The 10158-nt window shown below is 37.9% G+C and overlaps 1 pseudogene; it reads right to left on the bottom strand.

Moving 5' to 3' along the window:
• Positions 1 to 8058: 8058 nt before the first annotated feature.
• On the bottom strand, positions 8059 to 8405 carry LOC115799045 (transmembrane protein 218 pseudogene; annotated as a pseudogene).
• Between the last annotated feature and the right edge of the window lie 1753 nt (positions 8406 to 10158).

The raw sequence follows: 10158 nt of genomic DNA, 5'->3' as shown, positions 1-10158 counted from the left end.
TATTGGATGCGTTGGTGAACGGGGAGCCAATGAAGGTGTAATATGACCGGTGGACTTGGTGCAGGTGATGATTCTTGAGTTGTTCAGTTAGAATAGCTGTAGTTATATTAAACTCTTTGGGCTAAATTATGTATTTTGTTTATTAATGAATAAAAGATCAAGGTCATTTTTTAAATTGTGACCAATAGTGGTGTCAGGAGGATTATTGATTAAAACTTTGTGATTGACAAATGTCAGATTCACCTCCTGCCTCTCTGTCCAAAACAGCAACATGGCGACAGTAAACTTCATAACAGGACTTTGCTAACCAACAAATGAAGTCAATTACCTGGTGAGAGTAGTGTGAAATCAAAGACAGAATACAAGTTGTGCATATGTGCACCAGCACTGCTAAACAGAAGAAAAGGGGATCTGATGTTAAAGACAGAGCTCTACAGTGCTTAAAAACCCTTCTAATGAATATAGATTAGCTTTGCACCTCCTGTATATTAGAGCTACACACCAGCTGATGATGCTAAGGAAAAAAAAAATTATTCAGCTTAGAAGGCCTAAGCTAACCAGCATAAGACTTTCTAGAATCATCACACATGGCCATCTATGAACAATTCTGCAGTATGAAATGACCTCCAAGACAGGGAATCATTTAAAATTAACAAGAGGGATGATATCTTGTCGCTTCTACAAGGTCAAGACCGTAACATCATTTGTTTAGCCACTTTTCCCTTTAGCATGAATCACTTCATCCTCATAGTCTGTACTCTCCAGCTATGTCCTTCAAGCACATCTTGCCGGACTGGTGTAATTGCACCATGACAGGACCAATTCCTCAACCCCATCAATCACTCCTATGGAGATATGGGCTTCTTCCTAACAAGACTACTCCCATCCTCCCTCCTCCCTTTTTCTTCCTGATCTGCTTCCATGTTTTATGGTTATGGTGATAAATAACAGATCCAATGTTCAGCAGCCTTCGTCCGAGCCCAGATTTCCTGGCCTGCATTCTATCGAGTCTGGACCAGAAACACAGTGTACTGAGTGATAAATTGACTATGCTGGGTTTGTTACAGGTTTTTTCTTATTTAAGCACTGCTGAGCTGCCTTTAAGCACTCCCTTGGTGTGGTATGTTATGTTTACTTTGGACTTTGTGGACCACCACTGAAGAATTAATATAAGGGACTAGAAAATTGAGAGAATGCATGAAATGCATACAGTATGTGTTTGGTTGTAAAATGGACATGCACACAAACAGGAAAAACTGGGTGATTAAAACACTGGAAAAAAAATAAAAGAAACAAATTAAAGTTGGCCGTTATTTCAGATCAAAGTATCCAGCACAGCCTCAAGGGAGGTCAGTGTTCGGAAAGAATCGGATACAGTGGTCTGGGATTCCTCAGATCTGCAGAGATAAGAAGTCTGTTTAATAGAGCTTTGGCATTTCTAAATAACTTGTTCTGCTGTACTAAGTGATTAGTCTACACAATAGAATTGACCAGGAGAGGGATCTTTATTCTCTTTAATTAATGTATTTTTTGTACTGTGAGGCTTTTGTTACATCTAGAAACAGATCTTTACTGCGGTAGGTTCACAGACAGGGTATTCTATTCATAGCATGCACAAATGAGTCACTGGAAAGCCTCTCTTCATCTGCACCAATATAAAGACTGTTTGTATTGTGAGATGTTTAGTGTCTTATCAAAGGAACAGAAGTGGAAAGCGTGCTTCCAGAGCTCAGTGATAGGATCTCAATGGCACAGCTATGGGAAATCTCTGAATTTACAAAACTGAAGCACACTCTATACAAACAAAATAAAACCTGTGTATTCATTGAAATGAGGTTTAGCTCTGCTTGAGAGAAGTAAACCGAATCTAAATTTAAATCTAAGTGTCCCCCGAAGTCCTGGTTTGAAGTCTTAACCCTGGCACTTTGTATTCTCCCTGTTTCCCTTTTAAATAATAATAAAAAAAAATACAACTGAAGGTACGAGAAACACTACTAAAGATACCCTTGACCAAAGCACTCAGAACTAGAGTTGGTCCCCTGGTGCTTTACTGTGGCCTCACATTGCTTCTAAATAGTTAGGATGGGTTCAAATGCAAGAGGACAAATTTCCCCACCGGGATGAATAAATAATAGTGTGCAGATTTAAAATGCCAGCTGTTTGCAAAGAACAGACTACATAACACATCTTTTTATTATGATTACTTGTCTTGGTCTTGGAAAATTAGCAAGTCTTGCACCAAACATTAATATATTTTATATTTTACGTTTCCTCTTTTTGTAAAACATAATCATTACACAAGTGATTAAGTTCCCTAACATAACACTTTAAGACTGTAAGAGCTGTAATTTCACATGGTTTTTTTTGTTGTTGTTTTTAGATTCTACTGATATTCTTTTACCATATCAATAAAATTACAACATTAAAAAATGTAATGAATGAATGAATGTGTGTTATCCCAAATCACACAAAAAGCCAAAATTGTTATTACTATTAAGTTAAACAGTAATATTTCTATCTAATTTTCCTTGCAAAACACACTCAAATTAAATTTGCAAATATACAAAAAAAATATTTACATCATGCTACATGCTTTTTTTTTTTTTTTTTAATTCTTAAGAACTAAGTTGTCCAAGATGTTTAGTAGATGGGGCCAAAAATCAAGCTAAAATCAAGCTAAAGGAGATTAAGTGTTGATTTGCTCTTTTTCACACAGAGCCAGGTAGATGTCAATAACGTTTTTGCTGTTTTAAAAACAGCATTTTTAAAATTGACTTGTGTGGTGTTTGTCTAATATCAAAGTTTGTTTGCTGATCTGAAACATTTAACTGTGACAAATATGTTGAAAAGGAAGAAATCAAGAAGGGAGCAAATACTTTTTCACGGCACTGTACATTATAAAGTGACTTAATTGAAGCCATCCTGCAGAATAATGATCTGTTTATATTGTATACTTGAGGAGCATAAATGCAAAGCAGGCTCGGGGAGCTGATGTTGACATTATTGGTAAAAACAGCAATGGGTGTGCTTTATTTTCAAAACTGCTCATCCAGCCTGAAAAATCCATCATCTGTGGAGTAGATATTTACAGGCTATGCATGTTGCTACACCTACCCGCAGACACTAAGTGAAATAAAGACAGATGGAGGGAAAGACTGGCTCAAATGTCTGAATTTGTGTCCCCACAGAATTACTGGTCAGCAGTCTGCGTTTACAGTGTGTGACCTTCCCCTCCAGTTTCCCCTGCTGTTTGAATCTGTGAGCACAAACAAATAAATTCTTCTAAAGCTGGAATCAACAGAGCCAAAGGCAGAGGTGCTTCATGATACCAACATACCTTCCTTGATACCAACAAGAGAAGCTGGATAGTTTTTTTGCTTAAAGGCTTCAGACTTGAGAAAACGTAATAATCTGGGTCCTGACTGCAGGAGAGTATTGTTCACAAATACTGAGCTTTCTAAAAATTTCCACGATAATACTAACATTGTATTTGGTGATGGGTTTTTTTTCTTTTTAATCCACATTTTGTGACTCGAGGGATATCTGAATAAATGTTGCATTAGCTTCTTTTTTCAGCCCTCTTTTACACTTCCAAGGTTTTTATTCAGCCCCCCCTCCACAAAATCCATGGCATATCCCCTGATTAAAGAACTCTATGGCAGTGTGAAGGCAAAACTCCCCCACTGTATGATTGGTGGGACTGCTTTTGTGTCAAGGAGGGGGAAAAAAAAAACAGAACATAGCTTTCATGATCTTTTCCAGCTTTAGTTTTATAATTGGTAGTAGTCACAAAAACAACATCCTTGTGATTTCAAAAGAATCAAACTGAAATATGAGAACAGCACCTGTTTCTCTGTGAACTGATAGCTGTGACAAAACTTTACATCATGAACTGCAATTTCCTGGCTGGCTTGAATGAGAACGGCAACAAATGGGCTTCGGGTAAAAGATTTTCCCCTGACCTAGACAATAATCTCTAGATGTTAACAGACCTGTTTTTGTTATTAAGAAAGGACAAAAATCATTATTTTCACTTACAGAGATGTACTGGAAGTAATTATGAGGTCTGTATGTTGAAATATTGCTCTTTCTTTTCTTGATGCCTCTGGCTGCAACAGAGAAATAAAGCCTCTGACTAGGAGAAAAGTCGAAATCACTATTAAAGTGGGCCGGCTCTGTAATCTCCACAGCTCATTATGATTTAAATGAAAACACCAGCCACCTCAGCTGCTATTTTAGTAACATTAGCCCACATGTTGGCCAGGCATGGAATTATCCTTTATCCTTGTTTCCTTGCAGTTCTGTTTTGTAGACACGGTTGACCATTCAGAGACTGATTGGGTAACAGTCTTGGGATAGGTAGGAGGGCTGAGGGGGTATTTGTGATGCATAGGAGGACAGTGGAATCCATATTTGTCAACACTCCTCATCCCATTGTCAACACAGGTGCTTCACTCTTGAGTCTGCTGCTGTGTGGCTCTGGATCTTTTTTTTTTTTTGCTTTCTCCATCTGTGGCTTCTGGTCCTCTGGGTCTACACCCTCAGATCCATGGCAGTCTGCAGCGTTTCCGAACAGGTTAATGGACTTCTAACCCCTCATCACTGATTAGCATGATTAATCAGACAGCAGAGTGCTCCCTGATTCCCCTCCTCTCCTCTTTCCTTCTGCTCACTAGCTCTCCATTCCTGCCAGATGGTATCAATGCAAAGCTGAGAGCAGAGGAAAATCAAAGGTAGGCTTCAGAGGCTTGAAAACCAAGAAGGCACAGCAGTTATCTCCTGCTGTTCACATGACACATTTACAGGCTTCATGCACTCTGTGAAAAATAACCTCCGGAGAGAGTGCAAGTGACTCTTGACTACATGCCCTGAAACACAACTTCAATAGGACTGTATAGATGTATGTAAAGAGATACAGGGACGTATGCACCTGCATCTGGTGTCCACCTAATTTTATAATGTGTACAGATTGGTGTCTAAATTTGAATGCAGCTATAATGGTGACAAAATCAATGTCCCTGTAAATGATTTAATAATTGATCAACATATTGATTTAATCTGCCTTAGAGATACCTGGTCACAGCAGGATGAATATGTTAGTGTGATTCGTGTTGATTCATTTAAACTAACTGTCCAAATCCTTGAAGCACAGGTCAAGGAGGAGGAGTAGCAGCAATCTTCCACAGCAGCTTATTATTTATTTATCGACCCAAAAAGAGTTTTAATTAATTTGAAACTCTGATTCTTAGCCTTGGTCACCCTACTTGGAAAACTCAAAAACCTGTTTTATTTATTATCTATGGTCAAGCGCGTATTTTGCGGGGGATAGGGGAATTATGACCCCCCCCCCTCAATAATCTGATCCAATTACTATAAACCCCCAATAAAGTCACATCATTTCGATTAAAAAAAAACATCGTACATGAATAACATGTTAATTTTCTTTATTCATTTTCAATTTTGGGTAAAATACTAGCATGTTTAATCATTTGGTAATGTAACCCCCCCCCCCAAAAAAAAAAAAAAAAAAAAAAAAAAAAAAAAAAAAAAAAAAAAACAAAAAAAAACTTGGTATCACCCAACCCGCTTTCACCATTTGCTTGCGGAAGCAGCTGCTGGGGAGTGGGTGTAGTTCTAAAAAATGAAGAGCGCCAAAAAGCGGAGAACCAACAATTTTTCGTTGGTCGACAACACCCCCTTGTAAAAGCGGAAAATCAAAATGAGGTAAATGTATATGTATTGTTAGCTGATGATTTAATAACTATGCCGCTGGGTGTCAGACACACTATGAATACCGGTACAGGTATTTTAGCTAGCCCCTGCTCCTCCTAATCTGACAATGAGTCAAAAGAAAAAGAAGATAAAAGTGGTTATTTGCGCACATGCGGCACCGTACAATACCTGTAATATGTAAACTAAACTCATTAAACATGTATATAGTTTTACTCAAGTGAATACACAACATTTTATGTATTTGGTTATTAATAACTAATATTAGTACTGATAACAGGACTGAAGATGAGAGTCCCAGAAAGTTCCAAGATGAGACTCGTTATATTTTAAACACATCAAGTTAAACCCTTTTTCTCTACAGAACGTGTTTAATAGTAACGATTGCATTAAACTCTCACATGCTCAGTGGAGAACAGACTGCTGTAAAATATTGTATTTATTATATTTGGCAGGCCAAATTAAAACAGTTTCTTTAAAAGTGGAATGAGGGGCTGCAAAATTGGTGGGAAAACAAAACAGGTTCATGTAAAGTGAACCTGACATGAAAAATGTAAGCCTTAATTGTTGAAGGTGCAGAGTAAATACAAAGCGTAAATACATAGCAAAAGCATTACAATGTATTCAAATGTATTCAAAATACGGTTAACCCAAAAAAGTCAATGATTTAATTAATAAATAAATAATTCTGATTTTAGTGCTCAGTTCAGATAAAGTAATTGCACATCCATGTAGATGCTGAAAATGACAGCCTCAACACTGGATTTAATTTATTATTAAATTCAGTTGGCTTCTCTCAAAATGTAAATGAGCCCACCCACCACTTTAATCATACTCTGGATTTTGTTCTGACATATGGCATAGAAACTGAAGACTTAACAATATTTCCTGAAAGCCCCCTCCTGTCTGATCATTTCTTATTAACATTAACATTTACATTTACTTTAATGGATTACACAGCAGTGGGGAATAAGTTTTATTACAGTAGAAGTCTTTCTGAAAGTGCTGTAACTAAGTTTAAGGATACAGTTTCCTCCATTATTATGCTCTTCAGTGCCATGTGCCAAGAAGAGGTAGCAGAGCAGCTACCTAAAGTCTGCTCCCAGAGAGGTAGATTATCTCGTCAATAGTTTTACATCCTCACTGCATACGACTCTGGATATTGTAGCTCCTCTGAAAAAAGCCTCAAATCAGAAGTGCCTGACTTCGTGGTATAACTCACAAATGCACAGCTTAAAGGAGATAACTCATAAGCTGGAGAGGAAATGGTGTCTCACTAATTTAGAAGTTATTCGTTTAGCCCGGAAAAGGAGTTTGTTGATCTATAAAAAAGCCCTGCGTAAAGCTAGGACATCTTACTGTTCATCACTATCTGAATCCTAATTGGATCAGGTGGCCCTGAACCATCACTTAGTTCTGCTGCTACAGAGCTAGGCTGCTGGGGAGTTCCCATGTTGCACTGAGTATTTCTTTTTCAGTCACCTCTGTTTATACCCCACTCTGCATTTAATCATGAGTTGTTATTAATCTTTTACTCTTATCCACAGCATGTCTTTTGTCCTGTCTCTCTCCCCTCAGACCCCAACCGGTCACGGCAGATGCCTGGCTTTTCTGCAGGTTTCTTCCTGTTAAAAAGGAGTTTTTCCTTCTCACTGTCACCAAGTGCTTGCTCATAGTGGGTTGTTTTGACTGTTGGGTTTGTGATTATTGTAGGGTCTTTACCTTACAATATAATGTGCCTGTTTGTTGTGATTTGGTGCTATATAAATAGAATTGAATTGAATTGAAAGTCAGAATTATCTCTAAATATAAAACCTTTTTCTATACTTTTGTTGCACAGACACATGAAATTGGTGTTGATCTTCTCATTTTACTCTAGGTACGAGAGAAGATGAGTTTCCCAATATGCTGCACCCGTTAATGATTATATCTATATAGCAGCATGGCACGGTAAAGGAGTCATTTACTTTGATAATGGTGTTGAAGGGTTGTTGGTCTGCACAAACTGCAGAAAATGTCTTTATTTGTAGACCAAAATTCTCCTGTCACATATTTTTATTTTATTTCTGGATAAAAAAAGATGAATGGAATGTTTCACTATTGGTTGACCAAGAATTACTGGCATGCTCAATACATAAAATCTAAATTTTCAGGATGTGTTCATTACTTATGTTAAATGATAGAAGACAAAAACACAACCCAGTCAGGAACACACAAACAGCAGTCCGAAGACAAAACTGGATCTTGTGTTCACAATGATTCCACATAAAGGGGGGGCTGGGGACTTGTCATCTTGGATAAATCAGCATTATGATTCTGGTGCCAACTCTAATATGTTTTTAAGGCCTTGGCATACACTGGCTCCAGGAAGTGAAAGGGAAGCAGCATGAAGAATGCCACCAGAAAGATGGCACTCACTGCAGCCAGAAGCACGTAGTGGCTGATGAACAAAGTGTCCACTATCTCTACATCTTTGAAAGGCAGGGGAGTCTCTGGGTTGTGGGGGAAAAACACCAGCACCAAAGCGATGGTGAGAGCCAAGAGGAAAACAGGAAGAACTTCTAAGTTTGCGGACCCAGACACTCTCAGCAGCAGTATCCCAAACACAAGAACCACAATCCAGACCACTGCAATAACGAAATGCCGGTGCCTACTTCAAGGACAGTATTTGCCATTTTTAAAGCAACGTTTTACGGGGAACCAACTGAAAACACCAAATGGCTAATCCGATGTGTTGATTAATATTTTTTTTATAACCGATGCTAATGACATACTTAACACGTTGTGGATATCTATCTAGCGTTAGCATCAGCAGCTAACAATAGCCAATGCACTGCTTTATAGGTAAGTTAGTTGTGACTACTAGCGCTGCTATCCTGAGGCAGTTTGACTATTTGCTGCAAACTAGCGCACCATTTCTTAAATAGTAACAGGTCGATCTCTGGTTAAGCCTTCGCTAACGTCTGCTTCCTGTGATTATAACCAGTACATTGTGACATTGTGTTTGCTTTAACAGCATGCCATGGTTTACGAGCTGAACACATTTCATCTTAAAACACAGCAGCAGGAAATATCAGTAAAAACAAAGGCTTCTGTCAGAGAGAATTACAAGTGATAATGTTGAAGTATTTCTGAATTCATGTGCAGTTGTAACTCATTTGCAATGACTGGTAATAATGAAAAATATTGTACAGAAACATTCTGAATGGAATTATGTTCAATTTCTGTTCCAAAATAAATTCACATTAGTAACTATTAAAATGAGTTTGAAAAAGTAATTTAAAAACTATGAAGAGTTTAAATGTCAAAAGAAAAGAAATTAATTAGAAAAAAATACAGTATATGAACAAGAGACAATCATTCTACATCGGATGTTCTTGGACAGTGATCCCGAGCTGGCTGACACTGTTACATCTGAGAAGATGTTATTAGTTAATGTACATGCATGAAACCATGGAAAATCCAAAGCACTCAGTTGGTGTCATTAGCTGGAAATGTCAAGGTGAGCCTCAAATCTTGGTAGTGAGAATCACAGTGCTAGAGGCAGCCTTTGGAGAAAAAAGGGCAAGATATTTCTGTCTGCTGTCCCTTCATGCACTTCCACTCTGGTAATGAATATAATGATTCAGCAGAGAGGTGGCATATTGCCATGGTGTTTTCTAAGAAAGGGAAGTGCTGATGAGAGACTGTGCCAGCTTATTTTTGTTTTCATTTAGAATCCAGTGGTGATGTGTTTATGAAAGCCAAATCTTTATCAAAAGGTGTGGGCTTTTTTTTCTTTTTTTGTGACAGATGAAGATAAACTCTTACCAACTCTGTATTCCTAAGCCTTAACTGCATGATTTAATCTAGAATCCAATTCTCTTGATTCTCATTGTTGCTTCCCTACGTTCGGGGAGGGCGAGCTTACAGAGCACAGGGAAATGAGAAAATGAGTTTCAGCTGCAGCTCTTTCAGACCTTCCCCAGAGTCCCATGGGCATACTTATTTCAAATTCAAAGACAAAATAATTAGAGGCCATTTTGTTGAGGGTACCCTTTATTTAAATTGGATCAAAGAACTGTAGAGGGACAAAGTAGCTCTCCAAGATGTGGGGTCCATGTTTTGTGCCGTTTATTTAGTAGACTTTCCAAGGTCTACATTCCACACAGATGTTAACATGGAAGTTTTGGGGACCCATAACTCTGACCAAAATAGTTTGGCTTTTTCCTTGTGTTCTGTAATACCATGAAGGTAACTTTCTGAAATAGTGAATGCTGGATAATGCTTTTGTGATGAGCTTTGTAACTATGACAAATGTATCTTCTTCATATCTGATGGATTTAAGAGAAAAAAAAATAAAGCAGATTAAGCTGGGAAATAACATGCAAAAAAAGAACCATTACATACCATTCAGTCTGTATTACATTTCAAGTGTGAATTCATGGT

This window comes from Archocentrus centrarchus, chromosome 20 (genome assembly GCF_007364275.1).
Source record: "Archocentrus centrarchus isolate MPI-CPG fArcCen1 chromosome 20, fArcCen1, whole genome shotgun sequence".
NCBI classification, from domain to species: domain Eukaryota; kingdom Metazoa; phylum Chordata; class Actinopteri; order Cichliformes; family Cichlidae; genus Archocentrus; species Archocentrus centrarchus.
The sequence above is the reverse complement of the archived record's forward strand: the minus strand, read 5'-3'. Positions and strand labels throughout refer to the sequence as shown.